Here is an 8,239-nt window from a genome sequence, read left to right as displayed (position 1 = left end):
GGCAGGCAGACAATCACTGTTTTCTAGAAAAATCAAAGTTAGAGCTACTGGTTTGTGTTTTTGTTTGTGATGAGGAAAGCATCTCACTCTAAACATACATTGTTGTCATACTGCTAGTTACCCCATACAGTCGAGGAGTATGAACAAAAAAACATGGAAGGCTAAGGCAGTGGGTTGTGAGTTAAAAGTGCATTGCATTTGAAATAATTGGTCCTATCATTAATATTGTGATACTGTGCAGTAATTTCTGTTGACATTAAAACAAACTTGGAAGATTTGAAATAGGATTTATGTGAATCAGGTGTTCATGGTCAGCGGTATGATCATACAACTATTATTATTTTAGGCTATGCTAGCCATTAATTTGTCTCACATAATACATTGATCAATTAAGGCATATTAAAACTTTTGCAGATCCTTTAGCATTTTTTTTTGGTATTTTTCTTTTAAAGTGCAGTTTACACTTGAGTAACAACTGTAAGCATACAATAATCCTATATAAATCCAAGGTAGAATTGCAGGTTAAGAAACCTGAATCACAAAAAATACAGTAGAGCCTACAGTGCAACCAAACAGTAGGCCTAATGTACTGTGCACAACTTTTGTTGCCATGATGAGTCGGTTGCCGTTGTGCCATTCTCCACAGGATTCTAAGATCCGATGCGACTTTGAGACAATGCACACATAAGTAGGCCTGTGCTGCATGGTCTGCTGTGCCGGCAGATAAGTCTTATAGTTTATCTAAAATTAAACCTGTCCGTCCGCGGCGCCACTAATCAAAGCCCTGCAGGTGGCGATGGGTCACGCTCTATAATGAAATGCATGGTCTCCTGTCGAGCGAGCGGCTTGGTGTAGCCGCGGGGGCGAGCGGCTGCTCTGTATTCCAGTCACGTCACATTTGCATGGCGAGCTGTACGAGCCAGTTCGCTGTGATTAGCTGACCGCAGTTGTGCCCCATTATCATTAAATGGTGACAGTCATGAAGCCATATACTCCTCTCTGTCTGTGTAATTACTCAGCCACTGTTGGGGCTCCAGGCAATTACAGCATGCTGCCGGAATGCCTCATTGTTTATTAAGGCAGCGATAACCAGGAGCACAATAACAAAAACATAAGAAACTGCATTGCTTTTGCGATTTACAAACGTGTCATTATGGGCCCGCTCAAAACACAACGTTGTTTATTTTTTTTCCGTCAAGGTTTATTCTTCCCATGTCACCATATTTATGGGAATATGCGCATGGTGCGGGGTGATAAACTCTCGTGGCGCCTGAGAGCTACAACTTTGATAGCAGCATTAATGGGGGTGAATATGACGGGAAGGGCTAGGGTATGACGGGAATAACTAGATCCAGCACCAGCACCAGTACCAGTACAGGTAGATGCCTATCTCTGCTTGATTTTACCTGTAGAGGGCAGCATTTATCTATACAAACTACTTGGGTGAGCTATTATCAAAGTGTGATTCCGCCATTAAAGACTATATTTGTATTGCCTGCGAAGGAAGCATGATCACACTTGCGATAAAGTGCCACTTGATATTCACATTGAGCAAAAGGGTTTGAGTCCCAAAACACCCATATAAAATCCTATACAAATAAAGAGCCAGAGCGCCATGAAGTCCCACTGATATAATTTTTCATTCAATGTAATCCATAAAATTATCTCAGCAAGAGGACGTGCCCAAGGTCCAAGGGGATGAACGAAGGAATCTCCATTAAAAAAAATAGGCTACTGAGCGTCTGCGAGGAGGCGAAACCATAGCCTCTTTATCTGACCTCAGGCCCAGTGCACTGTGGCATCTCCTCGCAAAGTAACTGTTGTCACAGCGGGGTATGAGTTCATAGCACCACATTGCTGACGTCGGCGAAGAAGAAGAACCCGTAGCAAAACAATACGTCCCTCGCGGTCCGCGTTTTGCAGGCCCATAAGCGTGCATCATGTAGCCTACACGCGTCAAAAGAACCACAAAAAGGTCTGTTCGACTTCTAAGTCTAAGTCTTTGTGACCAGGACTAAAAGGTTTTACTTTGATTTAAAAGAAGATAAAAATAAAATTCTCCTCCCCAAATAAGTGCAGATCGGATAACATTGCGGCAAAAGCATAGCAGCAATAGAACAAGATGATAGATAGCAGAGGGTGATAGATCAATCGTATGGGGGGGGGGGGGGGGGGGGGGGGGGGGAGAGAGAGCGCTGCTGATAAAGCAATGGAAGAGGTCGATTGTCCCCTGCTGCTCCCGATAGCAGTGGATGCCATTAAGATAAGATAATAGGGGGGGAAGAACAGCTCAACAAGGATCTATGCTTCATGTCCTCAAGTTCACATGTCAACGGCTATAGAATATTGGAATACATGGGAGACTTTAGCGATGGTTGATCACTCAATGTTGGGCCCATTCAAGTGGCTCAACAAAAAACAACAAACTCGATTGTTGTTTCACTATTCACATGCAGTACCTGAAGATCACTTCTAGACATACAGCCGAATATCTTGACATTGATTTATGCAGATCTCTGAGGAAAGATGAAAACAATGCATAAAACATTGATTTGAGTTTCAGAAAGCGAAAAAAACTAACAGTCTTTCTCATCAGTGGCATCAAACTCCATGCTCACCAAATCAATTGCCACATTTACACTCAGTGTTTATTTCTGGAGGCCAAAGTCAACCTTTGTATTAGATTACATTACTTTAAAGATAAAATTGCTGTCAAATGTGGAATAACAGGCCACACATAGTCTACTAGCAACTCAAATAGTGATTGGATTGGTTATGATTGATTGTAGCCAATTCTGCTTATTAGTTTCTCCCAGAAAATCAGGTACTTATGGTGAAGTTAAAGTTTTTAGTGAGAACAGTAAATGAAGATGCAGTCATATATATCCACATATCCTCAAAAGTCTTTTCACTCATCACTTTCTTTACACGCTCAAACCCTATGGTGTCACAAAGTAAACAATGACACAGCAGTTCGATGTTTAGGATATATTTGCAACCTTGGGGAGCCTGAAACGCTCTTTAAAGCATCTAAAGGGGACCGTTTGTTTTGACGCCGTGCCTAATGGCCTATGCGCCTCTGTGGGGCTTTTTAAACACATGCGGTGAATCAGGCGAGGCGGAACACGCCAGTTAACCACGGTGTTAATGGCGGAGGGTGTATAAATGTGTCGTGTGCCTCAAACCTGACAGCCAGTCCGTGGGGACGAGTAATGTGGTGAAGCTAAACAGGCAACAACGCATCATCCTCAGCACTCTCTGGCAAAGATAAATCAATGCTTCTCTCTTTCACCCAGTCTTTACTGCTACGCGACATGCATGGTTGCATAACCAAAAGGGCTAATACATTTAGTTTTAATTTGTTTTTTTTGGGTTCATGGAGGTTATTCCAGGCATCTCCATGAATATTTCCATGGGAGATATGAAAGCGCCATACAATATGGTATGGGATTGGACGAAGATCAGTTGGTGGTGAGGTTTTGCAATTTATGTCTACAATGTTGTTAAGATTAGCACAGTAGGCCTTCCGCCCTAATCCAGCCGGTTTCCATAGGCGATACCAAATATGAATACATTTGAATCTAAATCAGAATACATATTTCTAAATAATACATTTTGTCACCAATAAGGGCACATTGTTATAATAGATAAACAACACATTCAAATACAAATATAAAGATACATTTATTTTAACTTCCATATCATATGTTTGTGATTATTTTCATCATTATTTTACTAATAAATCGCATAGCAAACCAACAATCACCTGTGTATTAGATTGTGTCCGATTTTCTGGATCAAGGCTTTTAGCAAGCTTGAGCCACCTTGTGCATCAAACACACAGGATTCACCAGCCTAAAGCTTTCAAGGTTGCTGTCCAGAGCCACATAATCACTGAGACTTTGAAGTATTTATTAATGGTCTGTGCAAGCGCAAGTAGGCCTATACACTAGGTTAGTGTACCTCGCAATAATCCAGTGATTGAGTTTAATATTCCATACCAGAGCATAACAAGGCTTTGGCTTTTGCAGTGCCTGCAGTACAAGCCCCACTCAGAGCACCAACACAATTGACAGTGCAGACAATCAGCCGGAGTTGACAAAGTGTTCTGGTAAATACATTTGCACTCGATCTGTTTGAGAATGACATAAAGATATGCACATGTTAAAGAGACAATGAAAACAGGATCACCTACCATGCATTCTAAACAAATTTTTACTGGACTATTAACTTATTTTTATCAAATATAAATGTCAACATCTTCTTCTTACGATGAACACATTTAAAAAAAAGGCCAAATAGAATAACTTTAATAATGTCAAAAAAGTTTGAATAGCCACTGTAGCACTTGCCCCACATTTACAAGTTGCCCACCCCAGATAAATTGCTTCATTATTTCATGGTTTACTGCATTTGCTCTTGGCTCTATAGATTACGAGCTCATATGTATTGCAATATATTAGAATAGTTTCCCAATATTGAATCTTGAGTAAAATTTTATGTAAAAAGTTAATATAATGACATGAGCTGGGCGAAACATCTAATTAAATCTGTTTCCATTTTCCAAGACACAATTATTAAAAGTAATAAAATAATCTTTGATAAAACTTTGAGAAAAGAAGCATTGGACCTTCATTTTAGACTTCATAAACGACTACATTTAACAAGGAACATCATGATTACCTACATTGTTCTCTGCTGTTGAACATAACCATTTAAATACGGTGTCTCTGGAGGTTTGAAACTCTGATGCCAAACCTCCGTCGACGCCACAGTCATGGCTCAGCACTCGATGGTAGCGGGCCAAAGTTACTGGCACTCTCCCTCTAATAGCAGTTCATTAGTCTGCCCAATCAGGCTGATAATGACTCTGGGCTGTGTGCCATTTGTAGATGACACAGGCCTGGGTTCATTTTATCCACCTGCTGCTTCCTCACTGTCTTCCTTCGAAGACCTCAAAGATGACGAAGAGGAGGAGAGAGGCATGTGAAGACATGGTGTGAAAAAACAGGGCTGAATGATGTCTGTCTGATGCTAGTATGAAAACCAAAACCAAAGCTCTGCTGCTCCGAGGAAGGCTATTGATCGTAGTGTTTCCTGAAGTATGTATTTAAAAATTAATTGAGAGACACACTGTGAACCTGTTCCAGTAAAGTCACTCTGCTGATTGGGAAGCTGTGAGCGTTTTGACAAGTTAATTAAGTGAACGCCTTGGCTTGTAACTTCCTTTGAATAATATAATGTGTTTAATGAAGGACATAAAAATACAACGCAGGGAGATCAATCAAGTAATAAAACCCCCAAAAGCTAATTCACATTTAATGTGCAATGTCCCAAACGCATGATCAAACACATAAATCACGTCGGTCACAAAACACATCCATCACTGTCAAATGCTGTGTGCCATCACGGCCCACACCTGTTGTGCATCAATACTTAATTACAGCAGAGAGCTGCTAAGAGGCCTGATGCTGCACCTGGTGGCCGAACTGTGAACAACACAAGCAAGATAAACATCACTCAGCTGGCACCAACACAGAAAATGTAGTCTAAAATGAAAGTTTCCACTCAAACTTTTAAAGTTAAGGTCGAAATTGTTTGAAAGTTGTCTGCTATAATGACATCACATCCATAAGATACCTTAAAGAGAAAAGAGGACGTCCGAACATTTCCTAGGAGAGTGCTTAATACAGTATACTCTAGAACCCCTTTTGTGGTAATCCTTTAAGTGCATGATTTATGCTCTCTTGTTTCTCCATACTTCCTCATTCATGCCAGCTTGTGTGTATAATAACTTTCCAAAGCAGCTGGAGGCCTCCACTAGCAGTGCTACAGAGGACCAGATGGTTACAGAAACATGCCACTCCTTCACCCTACCACACAGCCACCCCACCCCCACCCTGCTTGTACAGCACTACTCTCTGCCCACAATGCCAAAACCCTAGGATATTATCCTAATCACTCTTGCAATCAATCACCCAATAAGCATCTTGCAACTCATTCGCTCTAATATGTCTCCCTCTCTATCTCTTTCTCTCTCTTTCTCTCTCTCTCTCTCATCTCTCCCTCTCTTTCTCTCTCTCTTTCTACTCTCTCCTTTTCCCCTCTGCCCTCCACTCTCCTCCACTCTACCTCCCTCCCTTCCTCCCTCCTCTCTCTCCCTCCCTCCCTCCCTCTCTGAGGTTGCCTCCCTCGCTCCATGAGCAGCCCAGTAGACACACTCTGTGTATTGCTTCTCCCTTCCATCCAGCAGCACAGTCTCATTTCTCCACACACCAGCTCTGAGTGGAAGCTCAGCAGGGGTGTCTGGGATAACCGCACGGAGGCTCTGGCGACGACGCTCTACAATCCAAAGATAAAGGTAAGCACTGATTCTCTTTGTCAGTGTGCGTGTGTGTACATCTACAGGAAACAAACAATGTTGAATGATCAGCCAACTACAATTTTGTTGTTTGTATACCATTTCAAACACACGCACACACGCACACAAAATGATACACACGCAAATTAAGTGGTGGATTGGATTACAGGTACCAGTTAAAATTATAGTCCGAATGTGCATTTATAAAGTAGACACAGTTTTGAAAAACAAAACTTTATGTAGTGAATCATTGGAAAAGATAGGCTGTGCTTTGCAATGGCTTGTTTCTGGTGTCTTTGTTTTTTGGCTGTACATGTGCTTGACAATAGATGTAAATTATGAGAGTATGGACAGAACAGAGCAGGTCACATTGCTGACCTGTCACAGCCAGTGCAATAAGCCTTGTTTTTGTGTACGAGTTACTGAATCAAGAGTAGTGACGTTGAACTGACCAAAAACAATGACTTGTAATCCTACCCGGAAAATACAATTAAAGCAGCTTAAAGTATTTCCATCGGTTCAAATGTCCGTTATTATTTATAAACGTTGACCCACAGAACTTTTAAACCACTGCAGGATTTCAACACACATTGGCGTCTGTATTTCTCTTCCTCCTTTTTGTAAATAAAGAATTAACTAATAAATACTTCATATATTATTCACTTGTTCTATATATTCACATTTCATGAACAGTAAATTAACTACGCATTGTTTTCAGCACACCACAGTACATAACAGAGACACCACACGACCCAATCTGGCATTGTTCACTTTTCCTTCCTCTCCTTCCTCTCCTCCTTCCTCTTCCTCTTCTTCTTCTATTCTTCTTTGGCTGTGGTTGCATCTCATATCCATCCCTGAATGCCTGTCAGCGACTCCTCCTCCTCCTGACCGGTGTCACTATCACCCCCCCCCTCCCCTCCTTTGCCCGAGTGCACATCCATCATGGTGGGTTGGCGACACACATGTGCCCATGTGTATTCATGGGTAGCAGCTGATGGCGGGGGGGCGGCGGTGGTAGTGGCGGTGGTGGATAGTGGAGGGGCGGGGGGCGGGCAAAGCAGCACGAAAGGCGTTGATTTAGCGCCGCACCGGTCGGCAGGGCCCCATAATGACAGAGTGATAGGCTGCTTACGGAGGGAACAGGTGCTCAGGAGTGACGAGATGCCGTGCCAGGCCGCCCGAGATGCCGCAGGTGATTGTGGTTTTTGTTACCTCCACAAACACTCATCAGCAATATTGTGTTTCACATGTAAGTAATGATTAGGAGAAGGAAAAATGAAACTCTCTCGCTCTCTCTCACTATCTCTCTCCCTCTCTCGCGCTCTCGCTCTCTCGCTCTCTCGCTCTCTCTCTTTCTTTCATACTGGGGATTTATTGATTCTGGAGACAGGGAAGAAAAGACACACACACACAGACAGAAAGAAAGAATGAAAATAATCCAATCACCATGAATAATATTTCAAACTGATTTTGGTTTTTGGAGGACAGTGTGCTGGTCTGTTTGCATGTGATCACTCATTCCTTAAAACAACGCAATACTTTATATGAATCTGTCACACGCGTCATGATCAACAGATGCAGTCTGCTGATCCAGCCGGACCCAATCTCCTAAATGACACATGCCATCCTTTGCCCATGCCTGACCACACACAGCTCATAAACACAACCTTTCTATGGATCTGAACAACCATGTCCATAGGCTCTGGTGCTGTCCTATAGGACCTCAAAACAAAACATTTGATTCATCAGTGTCGTGCATTTGTAGGCTTGCAGCATTTCGCATCGCAGTGAGCAGCCCACACACACATGGATTCCTAGCGTCCCTTCTCACTCCATGCCATTCCATGCCATTCCAGAACGCTGGTGGAGGGGAGA

Source organism: Pollachius pollachius (assembly GCF_949987615.1).
Source record: "Pollachius pollachius genome assembly, chromosome: 12".
NCBI lineage: Eukaryota > Metazoa > Chordata > Actinopteri > Gadiformes > Gadidae > Pollachius > Pollachius pollachius.
This window is presented reverse-complemented; position numbering follows the sequence as displayed.